This window comes from Ambystoma mexicanum, chromosome 2p (genome assembly GCF_040938575.1).
Source record: "Ambystoma mexicanum isolate Mex_15411 chromosome 2p, UKY_AmexF1_1, whole genome shotgun sequence".
Taxonomy (NCBI): domain Eukaryota; kingdom Metazoa; phylum Chordata; class Amphibia; order Caudata; family Ambystomatidae; genus Ambystoma; species Ambystoma mexicanum.
In genome coordinates, this window is record NC_090923.1 from 98,990,268 (window position 1) to 99,001,481 (window position 11,214).

Sequence of the window (11,214 nt, forward strand, 5' to 3'; positions counted from 1 at the left end):
ACATCATTACATGACCACCTCTTCCCATCCTCTAGAATTACTGATTTTCCAGAACACTCCATTATTTTCTGAGGATAACGAAATTTCGACTCTCCTTTCATCACTCTTTTGGGTTCTCTTACTCTAACCCAATCTCCTTTTTCAAACTTGCTTTCTTGAACACGTTTCTGTCTGTCGTAATAATTTTTGTATTCTTCTTGTTTTCTTTTTACTCTGTTAACTATTTCTTCCAAATTTATTTCTTTGTTTTTTTTTTTGTTATCCACGCAGGTCTGAATCTGTTTGTAGCTATTCTCCCTCTCATCAAAGTAAAAGGTTCTTCTTCCGTCACTGAATGAGGGGTAACTTTATACGTGTTAAGTGCCTCCTTTAGTGTTTCCTTCCATGGTATGTTGTTGACAATAGCTAATTGAATGATACCTTTTATGAAACGATTCATCCTCTCCACCAATCCGTTCCCCATGGTATGGTATAAAGCTGTTGTATTATGTTTGATGGCCCTTTCTTTAAGAAATTTCTGGATTTCTTGTGACATAAATTGAGCTCCATTGTCAGATATTATTTCTAGAGGCTCCCCTTCTCTGTTAAAAATTTCCTCTAAAAATTTAGTAACTTTCCTCGCTGATATTGATTCTTCAACAACTCCACATTCTACCCATTTAGACGTATAGTCAACCAGTACAATGAAATAGACCTTTTGCGGTCCTAAAGTTTCATATGGTCCTGCTATATCAATAGCCAGTTTTGTCCACACGGTACTTGGAACTTCCACAGGTTGTAATGGTGTGATGTGCGTTGTTTTGCTCTTATCACTTACTGCACATGCTGAGCAATCCCTAACCATAGCTTCCAATTCATCCCACATGTTGGGCCACCAATAAGCTTCTCTTACTCTTCTTTTTGTTAAGTTTCTTCCTACATGGCCCTCATGCGCTAATTTCATAATTTTCTCTCTCATTTTAACTGGAGGTATTATTCGCTCTCCTCGATAAACGCATGTATTATCACATGATAATTCGTCTTTTATCTTTTCCCACGATTTGATATTCTCCTCAGTATCTGTCCATCCATTTTCAATAGCTTTTCTTAGCGATTTTTGTTCAAGATCTTGTTCTCTCGCCTCAATCCAATCTTCTTTTGAAAACCCTGGTTGTATATGTGCTATTATACACTCCATGTTTTGATCATCTGTAAGCTCTCCTTTGTCATCACATTCAATCGTGTCACAGTTACATGGTAGACGAGAAAAGCAATCAGCCACTACATTGGTCTTCCCAGGGGTGTATTTTATATTGATATTGTATTGCATGATAATTAACGTCCACCTCCTTATGCGTGGAGAAGTCATGTGGGGATTCTTTGAATTTAAAACATGTACAAGTGGCTTGTGATCAGTTCTGATTTCAACTGGTATGCCCCAAATGAGACTTTTGAAATGTTCTAGAATCCATTTAACTCCCAAAGCCTACTTCTCAATAGTCGAATAATTCTTCTCAGCTCCTCTCAATGTCCTGGATGCAAAGGCAATGGGAACTACCTCACCATCTTGAATCTGCTCTAATACACCCCCTAAGCCCATGTTGCTTGCATCTACTGATATTCTGGTCTTGGCGCTTGAGTCAAACATTTTTAGTGCAGGTGCTCTGTTTATTAATGACTTCATTGTTTCAAACTCCTTCTTGCATCTTTCAGACCAATGAAATTTCATACCTTTGCACATCAGATTTCTCAATTGTTTTGTTCTATCAGCGTAGTGATCCACAAACTTTGAATAGTACTCTGTTAATCCTAGAAAACTTCGGAGTTGGTCTTTATTTAACGGATCAGGAATCTTGAGGATGGTGTCAACCAATGACTCTTTGGGTTTTATACCATCCGCATTTATGTGATGACCTAAATAAGTTACTTCGTTTTTCTTTATTTTGCATTTTTCAATTTTGAGTGTCATTCCTTTCTGTTGTATAACTTGTAGCACCCCTAGCAATTTAGCATCATGTTCTTTTTCAGACATTGCGGATATCAGGATATCATCCTGAAAATAATGAACCCCTTGAAGACCATCAAACAAATGATGCATTAATCTCTGAAATACTGCAGCCGCAGAAGCCAATCCGAACGGCATCCTTTTGTATCTGAATGCCCCCAATGGTGTTATAAATGATGTTAAATGTCTGGATTCTTCATCTAACACTACCTGGTGATATGCTGACGATAAGTCGAGTGTCGTGAAAAATTTTGCTGGCTTCATCGTGGTCAACATCTCTCCTATATTAGGTAGTGGATGGCGGTCTACCCAGATGTTGGCATTCTGATCTCTCAGGTCAACACACATTCTTATTGATCCGTCTGGTTTTTTAACAATAACTATAGGGGATAACCATTCAGAGCTTTCGATGGGTTCAATGATGTCCTGCATGCTCAATTTATCTAATTCTCTTTTCAATGCTTCTCTAGTGCCAATAGGTATGTTTCTTACTTTATGTACCACAGGATTAGCTCCTCTTTTAAGTATGATCCGATGCTTGAAACCTTTAAGAATTCCAATGTTATCATTGAAGACTTTAGGAAAACTCTTGGCTAAATTCTCCGATGTACTACAGCTGTCTCCATTTATGCACAGAATAGGCACACTCTCGCCTGGATGTATCTGTATCTTCAATGATGCTTGTTCCCACCATCCAACTATTGAAAATCCATTTTCAGCAACATACAATCTGCAGTATGTCTTCCTTCCTTCAAAATTTAAATGTACCCAAACGTACCCAACTATATTAATGGGAGTCTTACCATATCCGGTCGCTTTAATCTTGGTCAATCTCAATTCTTCCATTTTTCTTTTTAGTACATTCACATATGTGTCCACATCCACCATAGTATATGGAGAACCTGTGTCCACCATGACTTGCAGCGCTATCCCATCTATTTCCATTGGCACCCACGGGCCCACACCACACTCATTTGGTGTGAATGCAAGTATCTGTACTTCCTCTTCAAATCTGTCTGTGATGGCTAATAGACTACTGGGACCACCAATTTCCTCTAAAGCTTTTATGCTTGTCATGGCAGCACTCCTTCCTCTACCATATCGATTATTATTTCTCGCATGACGGGCATTAAATCTGCCTCTGCCTCTATTGTTGCGACATACTTTGCCAAAATGACCTATTAGTCCACACTTATAACATTCAGCTGATACAGCAGGACAGTCTTTCTCTGTATTTATGTGTCTAAATCCCCCACATTTGAAACATTTGTTGTTCATTCTGTATGCACTGTCTCTTCCCTGTCTAGATCCAGCATCATTATCAGACCTTACTATTCTTTTGACAATGGCAATCAAATCCTCTTCACTACCATATTGTCCATCGATTGTTTCTCTAACTGACTTTATTTCTGCATTCTCCATCTTGTTCTGAACCTCCTTCATGCATTTCTCGCCAAGTTCTATGGACCTAGCTATTTCAATTGCTTGTTCCAATGTAGGGTTTTTTTGCCTGCCACAAACGCTGTTGTATGCGAGGATCTGCCACATGTAGAACCAGTTGATCTCTCAAGTATTCCTCCGCCACTCCTGTGAAGATACATGTAGCCAACAGACCTCTCAACGCAGCTATGTAAGCATCAATGCTTTCACCCTTATTTTGTTTCCTTGAAAAGAATCTATAACGTTCCAACACAATGTTAGTTTTATTTCCAAAATGTTTGTTTAGTTTAGTTATTGCCACATCATATTTTCTGGCTCCACTTGAGGCTTCACCACCCATAACTACATCTGTGTGATCCAATTCTGGTAAGTTCCTGAAGATGAGTGCCTCTGCACCTATACAGTTAAGCAACGTGGCCTCTTTTAAATCATCATTAAACTTGGCACCTCCTATCGCCCTTAAGTATACTTGAAAGTTGTCTTGCCACTGTTCCCAAGAACACACTGGATCTCCAGGCAGTGCCAAAAATTTCATTGGAGCTGCTATGTTCTGCATCATTCCTTGACACACAACGCTTTGTATACTCGTGTGACTGTCACTGGATGATCCTCTTTTCTTTTTTTTTTCTTTTTTTTTTTATTTCAAGTTGTCTTGCAACTATATCAACTTTCACTCCTTGATATTCAGTGCCATCATGCCAACTTTTATTTCAGTGTTTATGTCTTTGATGCAGTTACATGTAACTCCGGCAATCCCAACGTTCCCAACGTTTGATTTAAACGTGCTTTATATTTATCTCAATTCAATTAGCTGTTGTACTTCGCCGTATCCACTTGGGGCGCATTCACATTACTTAGTATGAACAGCTGGGTGCTGACATTCTCTAACAATACGCACGCACGCACGCAGGCCAGCGTATACTTTATCACTTTCATCCTTGTCATGATACGCACATTGGCGGCCTTTCGCGCAGCCTATGCCGGTGTGCTGAAAATATCGTATCCCTTAAGATGGCGGCACGCACACCACGTACGTAGGTGCTTTCCTCTAGCGTTTTCTTATGTCGGCCTCGCGCAGCGTTCAAATGATGCCAATCTAACGTAAGCACAATATCTTCTTTGTATTTTTTTTTTTTTTTTTTTTTTTTCCGCGATTAGCGCCGCTACTTTCGCCCATTTGCCTTCAATCAAATATAATTTTCCGTGGGTTCTGCTGCCTCACCACTTTTCGATGTAGCTGGTCGAGTCAGCACTCGTTATGCACTGCTTCTGGGGGCTTCCTCCCTGTGGAATCCTCGTCGCCAATTGTTAGGAAGTGTGATAATAACACTTATTCATACTATACGAGTAATTTATATAGTATCTGGTTTATTTGGAGAAGCCCCCATGGAGGCCAACCTTCATCTGTTCAGGCAACTTCGTGTATGGTTCCATCAACATTCTGGAACCATACACGAACATGCCGTCATGGTTACAGAACTAATTAACATCATAGTTTCAGCACGGTGTACTGATGACCATGGTAATAAACATCACAACACCTCCCTGCAGAAGAGAGGAAGAATCGGCACTCCCCGTCCCTCAGCCCAAGATGCTGCCATGCCTCTAGTATAGCATATCTTGAACAGAAGCCGGTAAATAAACCTATGCCCCAGAGTAGGCTAAGGCAATTGCCTGCCCAATCCATCTGCCAATCATAGTTGCCTTTATACCAGCTTTGGACCCCTAAATGTTATGAACGGACTGCCAAAAGGAAGACGTTCTACTCAGGTAAACCAAAACAGACTTTTTAACATCCAATTTGTGCTAACGGTCCTGCTCTAGAGAGGTGGGACTCGAAAAGAAGGACAGAAGCACACTATTCTGCACCTGATATGATAATGATATGATATGGCATTTATAACGCGCCTATACACAAGTGTTTCAAGGCGCGACGAGGCAAGGGAGGGGGAACAAAGGGATTACAGACAACGATCCTACTAGGCCAGGTATCATTCAGATCGAACTTAGATGGAACTTAGATATGACTTTAGGAATGAACCCCATATCACACCTGAGAACCAGGGAATCTGAGAGAACACACAAGAATGTGGAGATACACAACAATACTTCAATTTCCCCCAGCTTTCTAGCAGAGGTTATCATCCTAGGAACATTGTTTCCCATTGTGATGTCCCGCTCCCGGGTCACAGTAGCAGGACACAGTTACCAGGATCACCAGTTTGAAGCAGCCAACTGTGAGCACGCAGTTGGACGGACCATGGGGGGAACTGTGCAGAGGCTGGCTCACCAGGCTGCACGGTTGTGCTGGGGGCACCCATCAGATCTCAGCCTCGGCACTGTGGGCACACAGGCCGGGGCTGACACACAGGCCGTGATCACATGGCAGAACATGCACACAAGAATTACACAAAGACAGGAGTTGCTGCTAACTGGTTTTCCACTGCCGTGCCTCACGTGCCTGCAGTGGCCCCTTTTATTAACATCCATGACGAGGACATGACTCGTTTCAGGCCATGACCAAACACGCCTTCAGTTAAAGGGGCAACACTTTACACCCAAGTGAGAAACTTGATGTCGATCGACTCAACCAGTTCAAATGAAGAGTCCTGTAAAGTTTGCAAAACTAGAGGAAGCTCCCAAGGACGAACCCCAAACACACCATGAGCTTGGATAGGAAACCTTTCAACAGCCGCGATACCAACGGCTCACAGCCAAAACAGAGAACCCATGAAAGCCCAGATTGCCACCTACTGGGCCCTAAGGGATGACACTGCCAGAACCATGTCCCAGCCATCTTGTAGAAACTACAAAATCATGGGCTCATAGCAGTCCACTACCCGCACAGATTTCCTAGTGCACCACTGTGCAAAGTTTTTTCAATGTGCCTCATAGACCATCCGAGTCGGGCACAGGGATGAGGGCATCAACCATCCGGAGCAACTGCCAGGGCGAGTGGGAGAGGATACCTCTAGGAGCACTTTGGCCACATAAGCACTAGCAGAATTATCTCCGACTCTGAGTCCTGAATCTTCAGTAGTACCTTGGGAAGAAGCAGAATCAGAGAAAATGCAAAAGGCCAGTCCAGTGTTAAGGCATCCACTCCCCAAGCCTTTCGGAATTAGAATTGCCTGCCCATGCAGAGAAACTGGAGATATTTCTGATGAGACCACTGAATGGGCACATGAAAGTATGCGTCCCGGAGACCTAGATTCGCCAAACTAGATCCGCCAAAAAGTCCAACTCCTCGATCAACAGAATTATCATCTGAAGACTCTTGAAATACAGGGTCTTGAGGTCCATGACCAGTCTCCATTTGCCATTTGGTTTGGGAACCACAAATAGGACCGAGTAGAAACCCAGAGCCCTCTGCTTCCTGGGAAACTTCACCCCTTTCTTCTCCAATTCCAGGACTCTCTGCGCCATGGCAAGAGCGTACTCTGCCCTCCTGGGAAAAGGAGTCACCAATGCTCACGAGCACGACAGATGCGAGACAACCTCGAATTGATACCCTCACCGATCAATCCTGTTCACCAAAATGTCAGAAGACACCGCCCTCCAAGCATGCCAGAACCAGCTGCACCAGTCCCCAACACACTTTGTGTCAGGACTTCTGTGATGATGCCGAAAGAAAGGATTTGGCAATGACGGAGGTGCAAGAGACGGTAACACAACACAGCAGCTCCCATGGTCACAACTGAAGCACGGAGACCATCACATGTCATATCCGTCAGGAGCTCCACCTCCAACTAAATAGACTGCAGCAGAGGAGCACAATCTGCCACCTCCTCCATGAGCTGTGCCAAATTACAAAACCCCCCAATGCACTCAGCCGTGTCAGAGGCGTATGTCGCAGCCTGAAAGGCCATGTGTGCCCGAGTGCAAGACCTCTTCAACACTGAATCGGCCTTTAGGACCACAGGATCCCAGGTGGCCACCTACTCAGTTGCCATAAAAGAGCAACCCACCAGGCTCAACAGAATAATGAAGGCAAGTCCCTTTTACGCACACTCCAGAGTGAGTACAACCCTCTTGGGAAATAAGCCACGAGGTAGCGTTGCAACAAAAACAAGGTTTAATATTACAGAATACAAATACAATACAATGTTACATTCATACTAACACGCTAAACCTACTACTCCATCACTGTGGCATGCATCTGGGTGGCTCAGTGGTTTGATTCCAGGGGGAAGGGAGGATGAAATACAGTCACGCTGATCCACACATTCTGGGCTTCATTGATATTGCACCTCTCACACTCAATGTCGCCACCCTGGGTTTGATCTATAATTTATCCCTCCCTGTACCTTGTGTTACAATGGATGTGTTTTATGATGGGGGGTGAGACAGTCGTGCATGTTTAGATCTTTTATGGTTACTTGATTTGTGCTAGGACAGGGGGGTCACTTGCTTATCATGGAATGTAGGTTTGTGGGGGTCGAGTCAGTGGTGTGGGGCTGGCTTTGGTCTGGCTGGGTGGAGGTTAGAGGCCTGCTGGCAACTTAGTGGAGATGGATGGGCACCGCACGGAGCCTGGTGCTGTCTCACGCTCTTGCAAGGTGCATTCCTCTGAACGATACTAAATGTTTGCAACAGTGAAGGGACATGGGGGGGAAGTGGACTTCCGTGAGTGCTAGCTGCACGGATTCATTCTGCCTTAACAAGGTTGGGCCTAGTGAAATCTTTCCATGGAGCTCAGCTGGTGCAGCACGGTTATGCAAGCCAGTGCTTTCATCATAAATACAAAATGGCGTTTCTTTCTATGGGTCTCCAAATGCCATGCATCTACTGTTTACACTATATTGTTTTTCGCACCGAGTTTCAGAGTGCAGTTTTCTCCCCCCTTACACACTACACTTTTTCATAGAGCATCCGCCTCACCTGAAAGCGTTTAGTGGGGTGGGATATACTAATTTCTACCCCAACATTCCCCCCATTTGTTACTTCTACAGTAACACATTCTCCTCCCCCATATTAACACTCATTGGCCCGCCTTACTGCTTCCTCCCATGTCGGTGTACCTTTTATTGGCATCCAGGCTCTGCACACATGTCTTAAACTTTCCTCTGCTTGCATGTATTGTTCAGGTGTACAGGTCATGTAAATGCATCCCCCACCCCCAGCCAAATCAACCCCCACTTCTTGGTAATTTTGAGGGTCAGGAGGAGGAACAATGGTTGTGTGGTATAGGGTGTCAACTACTTCTCCAACAGGGATCGGGACCATGTGGTGAACGGGGTGGTCAGTCTGTATTTCTACTTCCTTCATATTACGAGGTACTTTAGTATTACCAATACTAACCATCATCATTGTGCTATTAGTTACTTACTTTGGCACAACACCGGAAACCCAGTTGGCACGTGCAGAAAATCACCAAGATGAACAGGAGGATGGGTACCAACATTTTCACTATTGTTCTAAGCCATGATGGAACCCAGCTAAAGGCCATAGTAATCCAATCTTTTTCTTGAACCCCAGTTTCTTTCTACATCATCACCCCTAGTTCATGTACTGCTGCACTGACGTGTGACAATGTCCAATTTTCAGTGTCTTCAGAAGGTACGAATGTTCAACATGAACTCCCGATCTTTGTGAAGACACCCCCTTCCATGGCTGTCAGGAGATCCAGTATGTAGCGGTTCTGCATTGTCATTAGTCTTAGGGCCCTCAGTTCCACTTTTATGACATTGAATCCCTGTTCGGTGTCATTAGCCAACTGGATCAGCTCCCATCTTACGATCTGTAGCCATTTTGCATTGGCTTGTGTCTGGATGCTATGCACTAGGGATGCAAAATAAGTCTAATGCTGAATTATAGAGCTTGTATTCATCGGGTATTTGTGGAAGCAGTTCATATGAGTCTTTAAATAGGCAATTTGAGGATCTTCTTTGCAGATGGTCATAAGACTCTTTCTCTGGGAGGATGCCCAAGTCTTTTGGTGGCATCATGTGCTGTGCTTCGATTGTCAGGGGCACTGTGGGCGCTTCACCAAGCAGGAGCCCCCCTTTCAGGTGTTCTTCTGGTACCACTAACAGGGCAGAGTGCACTATTGCTAGCAAACGGTAGCCCCTCCAAGAAGGCGGAGGTGCAAGTACACTTGCTGGCCGCAGACCCAGTAATAGTCCATCAGTGCTTCAGTACCTTTTCTGAGGTCTGGGATCAGGATAGTTCTGTTACACCTTTGGTTTGATCCGACAGAGACAATTCCTTCGCTGTAAAAACATAGTTTGTACTTCTTTTCTTGATGTATTTGTACTGGTTTCTCAATGGCTGCAATCCAAGTTAATTTGGTGATGTGTTCCATCCATCTTACTGCACAAGCTTGCTCCACGAGTGCTATAATTAATTTCGGATAACCCTAAAGGTCCTTCAGCTTTGCACGGGGGGGGTTGTTTCTTGCCACTTATTGTTGATATATCTTGCCCCTTCGATCACCAGATGTGGTTCTTTCAAACAATTGAACTGGTTTTACATTTTCGGGGGTCAGGATGGATGAGTTCTAGGTGGATGTTGCGTGCTTGGAAAGTGCCTTTGTTCTTACATAGCGCAAGATGAATTAGCCATTGGGTCTCTATGGGTCCTTCTTGCGGTACTCAGTCCTTGGGTGCCCTAGAGGCATGCAGTATTAAGGAACAGGCGTAGCAACTCCCTTTAGTGGTTCATCTTCCCATTGCACTCATGTCTGAGTACCAACTGTTCGAGTGTTCTGGGTGACAAATATGTTCTACTGCATCTAGGCTTAGACCATGCTATGCATTATATTCATGTTGGCGCGCTTGTCTTTTTGCTCTGTTATTACGTAGCGCATATCTTTTTACTACTTTACTTTTACTGTTTCTGCTGTTCGTTACATTTCCATTACTATTTCCATTACACAAGGAGTTTGTTACATTTGGCAGCATTATTTGGAACATTTTGCTTGTACATATAGTTGTATGGGAGCTGCTACTATTTACAGGGATCACATTATGTACTGGCTCTGCTTTCGTTATATTGCTTGGTTCTGAGATACTGAATGGTGCACTTTCATCCATTCTTTCATTCGGGCGAGGGCTCAGGCTTGATCTAAGTGCTATTATAGTGGAGGACACAGGGCTCAGGGTGGGATCAGTTACATTGCAGAGTACAGGGGTAAATTCAGCGACATTGGACGGTAATTCAGTTGCATTTGAACGAAATTCAGTGATATTGTAATGTTCCTCTAGTGCACTTGGCAGGATACTGATGTTCCAGGTCCCCATGGTCCGCTCCCCCCTTCGTTTAGATGGCCAGCCCAGATAAAAAGACATTCCTCAATAAATCCCTAATAAAAACATCATTATTGCAAATAAAATGGCCATAACATGGAGGCCACACTCATAACTGTACATTCTGATACTACTAATACTACTTCTATCTACATTTGAAGAATATCTCAGTGTCGTCCTCTCCATCGTTATCATACCGGTGGTTTTTGGAAAAAATGGGAAAAGGAGGGAAATCGAGGCAGGAATGGGACGAGGGAGGAAAACGAGGGAGGTTGAGAGAGAGAGAGAGAGAGAGAGAGAGAGATGTTTAATTCCTGTAGCTGCTGCTCTAGCAGCAATGCATGTATTGTTTACTTTGTCACATGCACTTAATATGATCAGCAAGAAGCTACACAAACTGAGGTAGTTGTATTGTTTTGATTCTGGACACTTAGTGTCGAGTCAGGTGGCACACTGTGAACGTCTGAGAAGTGTACCCAATATCTGAGCCCCTTCACCTTTACTGCGAGGGGAGGGGGGAACCTGACCTCTCAGTGCCCATGA